The sequence below is a fragment of the Pezoporus occidentalis genome, unplaced genomic scaffold (assembly GCF_034315485.1).
Source record: "Pezoporus occidentalis ecotype Australia unplaced genomic scaffold, CSIRO_AGI_Poc_V1 ctg1, whole genome shotgun sequence".
Classification (NCBI taxonomy): domain Eukaryota; kingdom Metazoa; phylum Chordata; class Aves; order Psittaciformes; family Psittacidae; genus Pezoporus; species Pezoporus occidentalis.
Genome location: NW_026912778.1, coordinates 18069378 through 18086379, shown reverse-complemented (window position 1 = coordinate 18086379; position 17002 = coordinate 18069378). Strand labels below are relative to the sequence as shown.

At 37.6% G+C, this 17002-nt stretch overlaps 1 protein-coding gene and 1 long non-coding RNA gene across 6 annotated transcripts in view; one reads left to right on the top strand and one right to left on the bottom strand.

The window, feature by feature from the left end:
- GABRB1 (gamma-aminobutyric acid type A receptor subunit beta1) overlaps nt 1-17002 on the top strand; it is a 126667-nt gene that overhangs the window by 73336 nt on the left and 36329 nt on the right. The window lies entirely within an intron of this gene.
- On the bottom strand, nt 446-15527 carry LOC134158056 (uncharacterized). Its single transcript, XR_009962574.1, has 3 exons — nt 15389-15527; nt 12301-12377; nt 446-976 (listed from the first exon to the last, which is right to left on the bottom strand). It is a non-coding gene; the product is annotated as an uncharacterized LOC134158056 (long non-coding RNA).

The following is a 17002-nucleotide window of genomic DNA, read 5'->3' as shown; positions in this document are numbered from 1 at the left end:
AGATTGTCCTCACCTGTGTTACTAAACAGATCCAGCCAAAAAGAAAACCAAAACAACAGAGACTGCAGTCATTCTAAGTGATAAAACCCCATCTCATCTAACTGGAATATAAAGCTACTTTTTATTTCACTCTACAGACAAATACAGAACAACTTATAAAGCATTCTTTTATCAAGCATAGAGTAGCTTTGGAAATGATACGAAAAGCTATTTCTTCCATGTGTCAATCCCAAAAGATGTAGCAGCAGGCATCTTAAAAAAAAGAAGTAGTAGTGTCATGCTGGAGTAAAACATCCAAGGAGGGGCAAGACATTAGATCACAACTGACACAGAAGACACTACTTTTCCTACTTGGTATTTTCATATGTGGTTATATGTGAACCACATTGCAGTATTAAGGCTACAAGAAGCAATTTGGGACTTTCTATATATTTTTGAAACAAGAACTTTGCAAAAGCAAGTCAATCAAATATTTGTCATTTCTTCTATATCCCAAAAGATTTGTGTCTCTGAGGGTCAGTTTGCAGGATTCACAGGCAAATGAATACATTCCTCAATGTACAGCTAATAAGAGGTACAGATGGGGGAAGCATTTCACGTGTACATTGTGGATGCCAGTTCAGCCTGCCACAGGTCACACTGGACCTGCTGCAAACTTTTTCCCAATAGGCTATGTTTAAACAAGCAATCATACCTGACAGGCAGCTAGCATGGTCCCTCATCACAGGAGATGCACTGCTAAAACCACTTCTTTAATCAGAAGGGAAAATAACAAAAGATGAAGAGGACACAGCAAATTGATCCTGAGGAGGCTGGATTTTCCTTTTAGCTCTTCCTGCTGGTTGCAGACTGTTTGAATTGTCTCTAGGTCTCTCTCAATCCCACTGTCATCTCCTCTTCCTACTTCATAGCCCAGTCTTTGGGCATAGCATGGCTGATGCAAGGAGATCATAGAATCATTTAAGTTGAAAAAGACCTTTAAGATAATTGAGTCCAACCATTAACCCAGCACTGCCAGTCCACCACTAAACCATGACCCTCAGCACTATCTACACATCTTTTTCAATACCTCCAGGGATGGTGACTCAGCCACATCTCCAGGCATCTGTTCCAATGCCTGGCAACTTTTCAGTGAAGAATGGGGTTGTTGTGACCTAAGTGTAGGACCCCGCACTGAGCCTTGTTGTACCTCATACAACTGGCCTTAGCTCATCAATCCAGCCTGTCCAGATCCCTCTGTAAAGCCTTCCTACCCTCCAGCAGTTCAAAACTCCTGCCCAGTTTGGTGTCATCTGCAAACTGACTGAGGTTGCACTTGATCCTCTGGTCCAGGTCATTGATAAAGATATTAAACAGGTAAAGATATTAAACAGAACTAGTCCCAGTACTGAGCCCTGGGTAGCACCACCTGTGCTGCCAGCTGGATGTAACTCCCTTCACCACCACCCTTTGGGCTCTGCCATCCAGCCGGTTTTCACCCAGTGAAGAGCACACCATGAGCAGCCAGTTTGTCCTGGAGAATGCTATGGGAAACAGTGTCAAAGGTTTTACTAAAGTCTAGGTAGACAACATTCGTGGCCTTTCCCTCATCCACTAAGCAGGTCACCTTGTCACAGAAGGAGATCAGGTTAGTCAAGCAGGGCCTGCCTCTAAAAACACCCATGCTGACTGGGCCTGGTCACCAGGTTGTCCTGCATGCGCTGTGTGACGGCACTCAAGACGATCTGCTCCGTCAGCTTCCCCAGCACCAAGGTCAGACCGACAGGCCTGTAGTTCCCCAGACCTTCCTTTACGCCCTTCCTAGGTGAGTGAGCAATGAACAGTACCTTAATTCATAGAGAGAAGGCAGTTAGTAACAATAGCGTATGCATGGAAGATGGTATGTGTGGCCAAAATATAGCTGCATTTATTAACCAGGCTTCAGTAGCTGTAGAGAAAGGGCTATTTCTTACCCTTAGCAATTTGCCAGAGGGGAAAAAAAGAACCAAAGTTCACTTATGCTCTCTCATGCTTGACCAAGGACTCCTCCAGCCCACATGTTTATGAAGTCAAAACAGAGAACATCTGTATTTACCTGACTGCTGCAGCCCCCTTAATATCTGGTGTTGCCATAAGCAAAAATGCATTTCCAGGATTGTTCGTAACATGTGCAAAACCAACTAATTTGACACAGTCCACCTCATGTCATTTGCCACACACTGCAGTTAATTCGACAGAGATTGCAATCTGGTTTGTGTGATGCATCTTGAGAAAATAAAGAAATATATAATGTCAATACAGCTACATTCTGCAATTTATTGCATGAGGCACAGTAGCACTCAAGCAGGCACCGGCATACCAAGATACAGCTTATTTGTCACACAGAAGGTGAGGGATGGGCTTGTCTAAATAATGCTGAAAGCCCAAGGAGACAGTACAGGTGTAGTCTGTCTCATAACTCTATGCAAGAACAGTGAAGGAGCACCAGGGAGTGAGACACTCTCAACATCAGTGATTTTTACTGAATGAGTGAGAAAATCAACTGAAGAACAGATACATGCTCTATCTGAGGGGGGAGAGTGTGGAACAGAAGAGAACCCTGCAGAAATTAAATTGGCTTGCTTTGTTTTACTGGTGTAAAGAAAGGTGTATTTATGTTCAGGCACCAAACAAAAATAGCAAAAATAAAGAAAATTTAACCCAGCCACTCCTGAGCTCACAAAACAACACTGCAGTCCTCTAGTCCCCTAGTACTCTGTGATTTATTGTTTTTAATGGTTGACTCCTTCCCAGGTTGGGTGTCCCCTGCAGCCATCTCACTTGCTAACAGCAGACAACACAGCAGAAGCAGCACAAAGCTTTACTTCCCCACTGGGCCTATTGCATTTCAGAAACACTTCTTCAGGTCCAGCCAGACTTTTCTGCAGCATAGATGTTGAAGCCCATGTTTACACTCTGTCAGCTTCTCCCCAGGTGTGAACATTTCTCCCCAGACCTGCCTCCTTCAGCTCCTCCTAGGGCTCTTCATGCCCAGCCTGTACACCTAATGTACTAAGATTGGAAAGGACAGAGTGCTACAGGATGTTAAGGATGATAAATCAGTGGGAGACCAGCACATTTAGTCCATTTGCTGCATGAAGCTCAATTCATCATTGTTTTACTTCTCTAGTATTTAAGTTGGGCATTAATGGGAAACTGTGTACCAAGTTGCTCTATACCCATCCCTGGAGGCTGCTGTGGACTTCACTGCTTAATGCCACAGTTAGAAATCAGAGACAGCCTCAGTTCAGGGACCTCCTCGTTCTGGAGCGGATGGATTTGTAACCTTTTTGCTATGTCCATGTAATGCTGTATATACAGTGAAATGCAATCTCACTACCACTTTACTCACACATTGTAGCATACCAGTCAATACAGGGTTTTATCATTTCTTTAACATCATTTGATGAAGAATACACAGACTAAGATGGCTGTAGTAATCTATAACTGAAAGCACACAGACAAAACTGAGGAAATTTAAGTGAGTAAAGCTCTTAAACATATGGGGCATCATTTCTGTATACCTTTATTACTGCAGGTAAACCAGAAAACCTGCAGCTGCTTACAGGCTCCTATGTGCAAACAAAAAAATACTGCTTCTGAAATACTGAGGTTTTATTCAGTGTCAAGCATGAAATGTAGCATCCCAGGCTTGATAAAATGAAGTGGTAAACTGGTAGTTAATAAATGACACAAATGGAAAAGAAAGAAAACTAGTAGGGTCCTCTCTGGCTGCCAGGGCAGGGTAAGATGTCCTAGGTGTAATTCAGAGACAGGCTTGCTGTCTTCCTTTAGTATGAACGACCTCAAGCAGCCAGGGGGAAGCCACCAGCTGCCCATCCCAGAAAGAGATGCTCTCCTCACCACTGACAGCATGCAAACAGAAGTCCCTCCAGTGGCATGCACTGCAAATCTCCCCTACCTCTTACCCCATAAAATAGCAGATGTGGCAGAAACACCCAGCTCTGCAGGAAGCAACTTTTCATAAACTCCTACTGAATTGTCATATAATGCCCTGTATTTTATTTGGAACTCCAATTGCAGACAACTTATTTTTTATTACATTATCAGACAGAATTTTTTTTATATTAAAATAATCTACAGAAGGTGGGGAAAAACTGCAGGTTGAATGAGTCCTATAGAGAAAGCATAAAAATACCCCAACAAACACACAAGTACTTAACGTGGACTCAGCTTTAAATATGCGAGCAGTGGCTCTTTAATCAGTAGTTAAGTACATAAGCAGTCTGGTAGAATCAGAAGAACTAGCTTCATGGGCTTGAATTTAAACACAAGCTTTAGATGCTGCAATTGGTTATGGCTATCAAACATAGCACTTTGAAGAACTGAATTATAAGCATTTTATAGAGCAAAGCCTACTAGGCTTTATTCAAAGACCACTTAATCAAGCAGATTCTAGATCAAACTTAGATTACTGAAATTATGTCACCTATTTAAATATCTTATTGTTAAAATACTACTTAACCACATGAATACTATCCAAAGAACGATACAAAAAAAAAAATTAGGTAACATTTATCAAACATTTAATTTTAAAGTTGAAGGACATTGCAAAGTATGGATTACATATTTTCCATGCAGCATGTCATCTCTTACTGTTTTGGTTTAAGCTGGTTTTGGATCAGTTTCTTCGCTATTACACAGACTATGTTCTGCATACAAAATCTGAGCAAGTCCTCCCTTTCATATTAGAAGCAGAACTTTCTTCCAACAGAATTACAACTCTGCAACTGTCAACCTAATCTGTACCAAAAATGTACTTCTAAATATAATTGCCTTTTAAAAATAAGTAAATAGTAAAAAAAAATTAAAGAACTACATTCACACCAAAGCTCATTTTTAGTGCATTTAAACAATTCTATTACTTATAGTTGCTTCAAACACATTGGGAGACAGAAATTAAGTAAAAATAAATATAATGGCAGAGATTAATACTAAAGTACATTTGATCAAGAAGAATTTCAAATAAATTTACATACAATCTTAGAATCACTTCAATCAATAACAGCGTGGGCAATTTTTTGAGTATGTCTTTCTTTACTTGTCTTTACAGTGTCGGTATCAGATGAGAAAGGGGCTTTTGTATGTTTACCATCTCAGTTTTCTCCTCTCACAAGCCATAGAAGCTCATGCCTGATAACCTGTTAGGTGTACAGATGTCTTATACTTGAACAATAAGAAAGAAAATCCAAGTTTTTCACAAGCGACCTATGTGACTCCTACTCTATCAGTGTGGCCAGTTGCATACTCACCATTGCAACAGCACTTATTTTATCTTCATACTCCAGAAGTTAGTGCTTAAGTTTGAATAACTTCATAATATTTGCTTTTTCCCTAAAATGCTAGATTTTTAACATGTTTCTTGCTGTTCATATTTGGGCAAGGAGCACCAGATGGACATACAAGTTGCATTGCTTCCATTTTGGAAATAAAAAGGTAAAAGCTTTTCTAAAAAACACTGCAATTTAACTTACAGAGCTGGTATATATTGTTAGCAGTACAGATTATTTAGTACATGCTTTCATATAATGCTATGTAGAGGTACATAACAGTACAGATACATGCTGAATCCTGATAAGTTAATATATTTTAGTACATTTCATATCAGCGTATGTTTGGTACATACCACAGTTTGTGTGTTTTCCAGGTCTTGAAGTTCATTAAAAAAGCCATTTAATAAAAAGCAAATCCATTTCTTTCTAATAATAAAGGATTCAAAGGGACAGTAATTAAAGTTGTACTTTGCTGCAGATTTCCAGTTTGCACGCTATTAATTTTGAGCATGCTGAGAATAATTATTATTGAGGAAGAAAGCGTAAATTCATAGCTGCTCAAAACCAACCTCACTCTCATTTAATTTATATTGATGCTGACTTGTGACACCAGTGAAGTACCTGTTCAACCAAAATCAGAGGGGCTATGGGTGGGGAATAAGTCTGTACCCTTTTATACAGTAAAAGCATCAGGCATTTAAATTAAGGTCCTAAAGGAGGCTATATTTTACCAGACCTGCACCAAATTGATGAATACACTTAGATCCACAAGGAGTGGAAGAGAGGAGAGTGTCTTAATGTCGGTATTCTCTCCAAGAAACAAGAACTGTTCTAATGAACACTACCCTAAAGCTGCTAAAATCCTGAACAAATGCTGGGACAGCCCATTCAACTAATGACACACAAACTGGAAAAGGAAAATTAATAAAAGGTGCCAGACTGTGGGGGCTGCTGCTTCTCAAATACAACCCCTTTGCTCACTAAGCTCAGTTTATCAGGCCATACCTGCTCTCTGCCACACCACATAAAATGCTGGCTTGTACTATATCAAGTATTTAAAGGTATCAGCATCAAGAGTAACCCCGCCTTGATTAATTCACTAAGGCAATCAAACACAGTGGTTTTAAGTAATTTTAAAACAGATTAAGAACTGGGGTTTGAGTACAATGTTAAGATGCAAATAATCATGCATTTAAAAGAAAATGTTTTCAGGCAATGTATTTTCTCCTTAACCCTCACTCTTCTACAATTATCTCCACTTAAAAAGATTAGCCTTTTTTCTCAAATATTATTGGCCTACTTTAGAAGTAGCAATAGTTACTTTAGAAGTAGCAATAGTAGCAGATTGCTACTTTAGAAGTAGCAATCTAGAAAATAGCCAAGCCCTTGAGTATAATAAAATGTAAAATTACTTTATAAAATACAATAGTACATTCCTTTATTTGGCATCTTTGCTATATATCAGCATACATGGTCTCATAGCTGCTAGGCCAAAATAACCTTATTTCAAGAGGCAAGATGTGTGACAGCTATAACATTTTCATTTAAAAAGCTATTAATAAAGTGAGATTACCAAATACTACTATAGCATTGGTAATATAATCCCACCTGAAACTGCAGGTCTGACTTCATGTTAGACTAAGAAGTCAACCTGAGCAGACATGAGGAGGTAGGTACTTCAAATACAAATTTTGTAGTTTTGGATGGCACATTCGATTGAATTACAAGTACACAAACAAAAAAAACAAACAAACACACAAAAAACCCAAAACAACCAAAAAACACCCCCCCCCCCCAGGTCCTTCCTAGAGTGAGGTCAGTAAGAGTATGCACTTCTCTTTGAAAAGACGGCTAAAGACAAATCAAAACAGGTACAAATTATTTGAATTTACTTTTCATAAAACTGCATTTTCCACACATGAAAACTCTCCATTTTTTCATATTCATGAAAAAATGAATTTTTCAAACCCTTATACATAACAGCAGGCTTGATCCAACAAGGCACCAGACATCTTCCAAAAAGATACATATATATCTTCTTATAGTACCATAATTTCTATAGATCAGACAGAAGAGTTTGTCATCTGAGAAGGTAAGTTAAATACAAAGGGTAAACTGACATCTCCCATGCACCATGGCACAGGCAGAAGAAATCTGGGGATGTTTAGACCTGTTGGCTTTTCTCAGGCCTGGGAAATTTAAGTGTCTGATACATGCTGCTGATGTCTCTTTTAGCAGAGCCACTCTAGCCATCTCTGGGAGCATGGTCACAAGAGACTGCAACTGCAGCATTTTCCATAATCCTTAGATAGATGGATCTGTAAACTAAAAAAGACAGCGTGATCAAGTGGTTCTATTGGAAACATAAATCTAGTTCCAGTCCTGTTCCTAATGTATTTGTGTAAATGAAGAACCCAGAAAGTAAATCTGGGATAGAATTCTTAATATTTTTTATTTTATTAGCTGATGTGGGATGTTTTAAACCTGCTCTCAGGTTTTATGACAAACATTTTTAAAAAGGAAAGGCCATATCTCTTAAGGCTATCTGTTTTTTAGTAAAATGAGAGATGGTATTAAAGAGCTTTTAAAAGGCGTTACAGTTTTCCATGTAAATCGCCCGTATGTCCACAGTGTTGCATTTATTAGTTTTAGTATGTGCTGATCAAGGGACAGAAAGAAAAAAATTGCACAGGTTTATTTTATTGGTAAGGATTTAGTTCAAATAATGTCTTAACCCATTTCCCATTATTTTCTTTTGTCAGAAAACATCCATGGAACACACCTGTGGAGTCCAATTAAAAAAAAAGCAAAAATAAAAACCCAAACCTCAATTTGTGTTTTATTAGCTCATAAGCTATTCTACAAGAGATATTTCATTACCTGAAGAAATGTAGAAATGTTTCTGAAGAAATACTTCTGATGAATCTCTAGTTGCATATTTTACAAACGGGGGAAAGCATAAAACAATTGTCAAATTCTTTCCTAAGAAATACTCCATTGACCCCAGCTGGATTTCTTTGAAATACAGCTGGCTAATGGCTGACTTGTCTCCAACTGTTGAGATTTTCACTGCAAGAAATAAAATAGCACTAATTTTATAGCTGGTTTGTATGTTTTTAGGGCAGATTTCTAGGATGGTATATCAATTTTTAAATTATTTTATTAAATGGGACTGATAATTCTGCTCTTAATAATACAATTAGTGCTGCCTCTTCTTGATACAGGATACACAATCTGTTTGCAGAACACTACTAAAATGCATAAGAATTCCAAGCTCCCTCTTGTTGTTAGACGGTGTTAATTGGCACAAGACCTATAGCAGCCAGATTTGTGAAAGATCCAAGGCAAAAAATTCAGCTTTTCACCATCTACCTTTGGATCCAAGGAATAGCAATTCCCACTGAAACACACTAATATGAGCCAAAAGTTTTTAGCGACTAAAGTATTCCTTAAACACAATGCTTTAAAAAAAAAAAAAAGAAAGAAAGAAAATAAGACTCTAAATAGTAATTAATCTCAAATTCTAGCAAGTTTTAAAGCACACAGCTATCATCCAAGTGTGGGCAACTGGTGTGCATTGAGTAGTGAAGATTTCTCAATGTTACCTGGGAGCCCTCTGCTGGGACTGCCTTTAGAAAAGAAGCAAAGAGAAGAGATTTGCTTTGAAGGTATGTCACAGGTGTTTCAGTAATTACTCTACATATGGTATATTACCATCCTTAAAGTGACTGAATGGTTAATTTCTCGTAAGAAAATCACTACATGGGAGAAAAAGATTTTTTCTCTGCATAACAAATGCTTGGCATTACTTAAATTCTTAAAATATTTTAAAATATTCCTAATTCTTGTAAATGCATGAAGATTCAAGCAGACAGCCTGTGTACTAAATATAAAGGTACTAAACCAGCAGGTAATCTGTGTGGCTATCATTAAAGATGCCATAAACAAAATTAGATTTATAAGTTTGATTAACAAAAACAACCCCAACAGGCAACAGCAGCCAAGACAGAACAAATCCAAACCAAAACCTACTAAAAGACTTTCAGGAGTTCAGGAAAAGAAAAAAGCCAAAATTAATCTTTTTTATGGAAGAATAACATTTTCATTGCACCATCTAATTTAACTGCAAAAAAAATAAGATAGGCTTTCAGGGAAGTTTTCAGGCACAAAAGCTCCCGTTCAGGTCAAACCGAAGCAAGAAATTTCAGGTAAGGTACATTTTAGAACAATTGCTCTGAACTCACAGATCCATCAGAATGTTCTTTCCTGACAAAACCCATATAGAATATTCAACTCATACTGTGGTGGCTACCTCCTCTGTTCCACCAAGTACAGACTTGAACCAAGTTCAGAGCTCTGTGCAATTAAACTACCTGAGGTTATAAGCAGCAGCTTTTTTCACAAGTATTTTGTACCTGTATCATTTTGCTCTTCCCATTATGAATGGTACAGCCGTAAAGCTTAGTTTCCAGATACATCTTTGAGGATGTTTTGTACATCTCCCATAAGCTCAAGATTGAGATGTCAGTGGTGGAGTGCCTGCTTCACTGGAAATATTTTCTCAATGGCAATGGGAGTTTCTGTCTTTTATGAGAACTGAGCTGATAGCTGTTTGATATATATATGAGCTTTCTCACTAGTGATCTTTTATTCCATTTCTAATTCCTTTTTTTCTATTATTTCTTAATGGCAAAATGTCAGGTTTATTTTTAAGAATCCAGTGAAAATATCAAAGCATTTTCTTGAAAAAAAAAAATCAAAGGTCTACATGCCCACAAGATTATAAGTAAAGCTCCCTGAATACTGCACAGCACTGTCCATAAATTTTCACCCACATGGGGAATAAGTCAATTTTCTGCTATACTCAGTCACCTGCATGAAATTCTATCAGTATAAGCAAGGTATTGTTTGCCAAATTGAATAGCTATTAGCATACTCAAAGAGACAGCCCTGGCCATAGCAAAAGGAGTTGAAAGATCAAAGGAAAAAAAAAACTTATCATAGTTCTTCCCACTATGCCAGGCATGCACTGATTTTGGGTAAATGTAACAAAAAGTAAAATCTATATGTAAATAATCCTCCTTCCAAGCAGCCTTAAATTAGGCCCAGGAAAATGTATTAAACGAGTAGAAGCTGCAATATATAAAGTTTAAAATACAACATTTCCAAACCCATTTTTGAGTCCCTCTCCTGGAAAGGTTGCCAGCTCCTTCCTTCAATACAAAAATAAAGTGTTCGTTCAAGGAAAAAACATCCTTTTATGAAATCACTGAGTAACCGGTATGGAATTTGAATACAGTGTGATAGCTCCTATAGTGAACCATTTACAGCCCGCAGGAGAAGGCAAAGAAAAGGGCAAGCAGCATTAAGCCTGTCCATCCGCAGAACTCACACTCAAATGACTTTGAAACAAACAAAAAAAAGGAATAAATCCAAAGTGCAATTCCCCCCCCATAAATTACATATTTATTTTGCAGCTGGATCTGCTGGGGGTAAGAGAGGAGCCACTGATGTCTGAAGTAAGCCATCTTGCTATTTGAAAATCGAGTTGATGATAATCCACTGAGCAATCATCAAAGCTGTAGATTACTAGAGCACCTTTTCTTTAGGCTTGCCCAAACATTAAGCCTTAGCCTTAGCAATAACATGTTATTTAGCTACTAAACATGGGAATATTAGCAAAAATTTTATAGAGAATGGAAAGTGGAAGAATGAGAGTTTCAAAACATTACAGGTTGGCATGATGTCTTCCATGCTTTCAACATTTTCATTAGCATCTTGAAAAAATGCCCATGTAATTTATGATGGTTTCCATCATTAAAACATTTCAGGGGAAAGCTTCTGAACTATGAAATCCAGAAGAAAATACAATAGAGGACTCAAGCAACATCATCGTACTCTATTTCACTTTTGTCTCGCAATAAAAATAAAACAACCAAACAAAAACCAAGTAAAATTACCCAACCACTTCTTGGGGCTCCAAGAAGCCACACAATACAGCAAGGTTGTGACAAAACAGCCCAAAGTGAGAATTAAACATCCTAAATAACCTGATTTTATCAGAAAATTCTCCTTAATGAGTCAGACAACTTGAGCAGAAAATAAATCTGCTTGTATAAGCTTCAATCTCAGTTCAGTATTTTAACATTATGGTAAAAAACATCTCTATCATTTGATGAGATTTTTGCTTATTCTGTCCTCATGAGCACTGCATAAATAAAGGCACAGAAGCATTAAACAGAGTCATGCCGTGCTCTTAAAGCTAAAGATGGAAGAAACAAGCACAATAACAGATACTGACTGTGAGGGATTATGTGTCAACTATTTGCAGAAATAAATGCAGATGTGTTTCTTGGAGAGAACAAAAGCTTGCAGACTCCAAGCTTGCAGAACATTAAAGCTTATCAAGGTAGGAGGAGAAAGGTGACAAGAAGGCCTGATATAGGTCAACAGCAGAGGCTCAGCAAGGAAACTCTCAAATGTACATAAATACTACCTGTCCTGCTGTCTAAGGAGCTGAGGAAGCCAAGTCATGTGCTTATTCAGCTCATGGCTTTGGTTCATAAAATACACTTACTTTGTTTATTTCATCAAGGCTTTTATTATCTCTGCTGGAAGAGACAATAGCTAATACATCCCCACATTCATATAACATTCAGCTTCCTTACATTTCACAAGTGCATGTGAAATGCATCTTGACAAAAGTATTTGCACCATCATTCAGAACACACCTAACATTCATGATTTTAGTGAAAAATCACCTGTTGTCTAGCCAGCCTTTCTATACAAGTATCCTAAATGTAGTTCTACAGTCAAAATGAGTATGTAAGGTATCATGAGATTCCATTCATACCTCTTCCTGAATTTCAGATACAAATTAGCAGTCTTCATTACAACCTCCCAGCCCTATAAAATGCTAACTATCAAACAATATTTCTATACTGCATGTTAAGGCATGGAATGGGCAACCTGAACTTTAAGTACTTACTTGGAGCTTTTACTCTCCTACATAAACAGGTCCACCTCTCCAAGTCTCTTGTATTGCATCCATTTGAAAAATGTGCTCTGCCAAGGAGAAATCAGAATAACTAAGGGATCTGAATACGTAACTTGGGTGACCAGACAATCTTATTATGAAACTTTTAAAAGTAATGTGCAAGCTTCGGAATAAAAATGAAATTTAAATAATTAGAGAAAAAAATCAAATAGACAACATATGGTGTTCCAATATATGGGGAAAGCATTTATAGAAGTATATTATCTATAGGACATACACATTTCTTTAAATTATAAAATATATATTTAGTTCATGAAATAACACTCTTTATAACAAGCCATGTGCTCTGTTTATGAGGGATGTTCAGGTTACAGAGAAGCAGTGACAGATGTACATTCAAGATGCTATACAACTATACATCAGTCTGCTGGATCACTGGTGCACACAGCATTCAGTGAGTATAAGACAGCACCGAGTATTATTTACAATTAAAAAGACATTTCATTTTTAATATAAATGAAGTCTAAAAACAAATAAACCAGGACAAAGCATCAATGGAGTAAGTTGTTCTCTCTCCTATTAAAATACAAATAGAGTTAAACAAGTGAATATATGTATACTGCTGTAGAACAGCTTACAATTTTTATGCCTTTTTCTTTCCCATAAAACATTTTTGGCATTCACAACTGCTACCCACCTTGTAAAACAACTACTGCTACTGAAAGACAAAAACAGTGAAAACATTCCCTCCCCACCACCACATTCAAATACAAAATATCCATACCACACCAGTTCAAAATTATCAATATTGGGTTTAGTTATCAGATCTTTTAGGACAAAAATATCTCTTTGGCACAAACCCAATTTTCTTTTCAAAGAAATCTGCATATGACTCATCAGTGCTGGCAGTCAGGAGAAACTAAATGCTCTAAGTATAATTAAGCTTCTCACTCTCTGGGGCTTGTCAACGTGCTCTATCTTATGCAAGCCCAGCTGAACTGGGTGAAAAGGACAAGCTCAAATTAAACTCACACAGATAAGCCCACATATGTACACTTACATTCTCTCCTAAACTAAACTGTGCTGATTTAAGATCTCTCCCAGTCTACTCCCATAACCATTTCTCTGCTAGAGATTACATCTCTCTCATAGATGCTAACTAAGGTCACTTTGGTGAACACTTCCTAATCTATTTTGGTCGCTGTGAGCTAGTTACCACCTTACCCAATTTAACTACCAGCTAACAAAAATAGATTCACAAAGACTATTCAAGGTGTTTCCACATCAGTAGCTCTGTTGGTAGATAATAATGGATTTTAATTTTCAGAGAATGGGGATAAACTAGAAGATGGTAACCTCTTCATTTAGTGCTAATGCAGCTGGTAAAGGACATGCGTCTACTCAACAAGGACAGAGAAATTTTTTTCACCCAGCAAAAGAAGTACTGAAGAGAGATTTACTTGTCCAGAAAGGGGAAAAACATTAGGGAAAAGTGCTGTTTAAGCTGCAGGACAATACTATCTCAAAGGCAAAGGGGTACACACCAGCCATAAATCAATTCAGACTGCAAATCAGAGGACTAACTATCAGAAAAATGTGGTTCCCCAAAAACTTGCTATTAAATATTTTGCCCTACTGCTCTGAAGTATTTTAAGAAACATGTTGGTCAGGTTATGAAAGAAACATTATGAGGCAGTAGTTGCAGTAGTACAAACAACAACCCAAAGATCCTTTCTTTCCCACTGTGTCCCAAATCTTGTTTTCCAATCAAAATGAATGACAGGGTATAACTTTTATTGCTATATTTAATGGAATTAGCAGTGCAATTCACAAAGCAAAATAAGGCATAAGTACTACAGAAAAGCTGTATTGGAATAAACTGGGGACAGCAGAATGTTTTTGTTATTTCAATGTTATAATTAAATTATGCTCATTTAAAAAGTTATGGGAATTAATAAGATGTTGTAACTAGAAATCTCTTTGAAGTAATGCATGCCTTAAACTGATTCACTGTCACAGAATCAGTCTTGGGTCTCATGCTATGAAAGCATTAATTTCTTCTCCGATTTATCTTGTTTTCCAATTAAGATCCAGTGACAGGGCACGATCATCAACCAGTTTCCTACACAAAAATCACATCAGCATTCCTTCCAAGTCATGGGTGTGCAAAAAGGCAATCAAATTTCTTCGTTCATGCTTTACTCTGCCAGCAGGGTCAATATTTTGGCAAAGATCCTCTCATTAAGGTCCTAGTGCAAGAGTTTCATTTTACTTTCAGTTCTCCAATAAAATTAGTCATTGTACATGGTAGATTAACCAAGCTCAGCTTCAGATGCACTCACATTTCCTCACAACATATGTTTCAAGACATAATTATGCTGCCAGCTTCACTGACTGGAATTATTAGCTTTCACATTCAACAACCTATTTGGAACAAATGAGGTGTGCTTACTCTCTGGTCAGGATGGGAGAACATGGGAAAACATTAAATACAAGAGACCTGAGAAAAACCTTCAGAAATCAATCACACTTTAGAATAAGAATTGCTTGGATGGTCTGTAAAGGCTTGATAATTTAAGATTTTCTCTGTAAGTAGTAAAATCATATTTTAGTGAGTATTAGATCTTAGAGTCAGTTACAAATATGAAGCATTACAATGCCATATTGTAAGAAGCCATTTCATCCTGCTATTGCAATCTTTCCTGGGTGATACATGTCATTAATAGATTTTGTAGGTGAGCCCATTATAAAGAAATGCGACCATAAAACTAACCACAAATTCAAGTGGAAGCCTCTTTTCCTTTGCATCACGATTCCTCCTGTCTCTTACCTATCATTTTTTTCCCCACAGGACCCCCTATAAAAAATGCTGCTTTCCCTCTCTGTTGTATACTCTTAGGAGGAGGGACTATAGTTTCAAACAACATAGAAACATGAAGTCCTAAAAATCTCAAGTCAAATTTCTCTGTAATTAATTAGTTATTATATTCCTCTTCCTTGTTCCTTCCTCCCAAACAGACACTTGGACTGGCCAGGCACCCATTTTCACAAAACCCACAGAAGTTCAGCACTTATCTACCTTCTCTGCTATATTTTTCAAAGCCAGCTCCCCTCTCAGTTCTTGGTTCCAGAAGAAGATAGACATGGAGCCAAACACAACCAACAAAAAGAGGCAAATACTTCCCCAGGTACTCCCAGTTGGTCTCTCAGAGCCCTGCCCTTTCTGCTGGCCCACACAGGTGTTGGTCAGTAATAATAGCAGCATAACAGAGAGTCAGAAGACATACCAGTTCAAAACCGTTCTGTTTCTTACATGTGTTTTGCAAAATCAAAACAAGATTAAGCTTCTCAACTATGAAGGAGTTTCCATGTCACCCATGAAAGCTTATAACACCTCATTTCTCTTCATCTAAAACCACTAGATCTCTATGTCTCTCAGCCAAGTTTGTTTAATACTGAAGCCACTGTTTTAGCCCATTTTGCCAGTGCATAATAAAGCTACAACCACTGGAAAAGGAGCAGACTCCCCCATCTTGGAAAACCCAACAGGCCAGGCATCGGAAGAAGGCAAGAAATATGGAAGCAAGAAATTGTTTTGATCCTTGCTTTCCTCCTGTAACTGCAGGCTTCTGTTTGAGATGCACTGATACAAGTAATGTTGACATGTAGTAGCTACATGAGAACCCCCAGTTCCTGAAGAGTCACACAGCACCTACAGGGAAATGACAGCACTCTCTTCCAGCCTCACCCCTGCTTCCAAAATCCAGAAGGATCTTCCTTGGTTACAAGAAAGATATCAATGGGTCAATATGAAGTATGTCTGGTCCCAGAAACAAGCCATTCTTCACCAGTTATTTTGACCAAGCACATCCCAAAGCCTTTCAATTACAAACCAGGCTGGGTGTGGATGATACTGCCTAGATTCTTTTTCTACCAAAGAAGGCGGAGACATCTGAATATGTATATGTCTATCTTTCACACACACACACAACACATAGCTTGGTGTCTGGTTCGGTTTTATTTTGGAATAAACAATAACAAAACAAACAACCCAAAAGATGAAGATACCAAATGACACTAACATCACTGCTACCATCCAGCAAACCTCTGTTCCCTCCTGAGTAGGATATTTCAGTCTGTAGATATTACTTCCATCTAGGAATTTCAGTAGTAACATCATATATTTAGTCACTTTTAGAAGGTTTGTATAGAGATACTTAACGACTTACAAATTTAGCACCATTTTTAAAATTTTAAAACCCAGTTATCTGACTTCCCTCTTGGACCTTCCTTTATGCTAAGCACATCCCATCTAGCTTACTCGCTTTTTCTTTTGGCTTGCAACATACTTGCACTGTCAAGCTAAATTACTTTTTGCAGTAAATTTCAGCTCCAGCTTTCAGGCACTTTCTATTGAAGCATCTTGTTTGCCCTGGCATAGTTATAGTTCTCTTTGGATTTATATTCTAAAATTTATTTTCATGGGTTCATAGCTGTGCAGTAAAAATTCTCATTGCACTGAAATTTGGCTTACAAGCACCAAAGAAAGAGAACTTTTTTGCTAATATTTAAGAAGTTACATTAGAACATTTTAGTGATTTTTTTTTCTATTTCTAGATCTTTACAAGTGGATGTTACTGTGTTAGGTTATGTATTGCAGTGTTAGGTACTTTGCATGTCTCTACATTTAAAG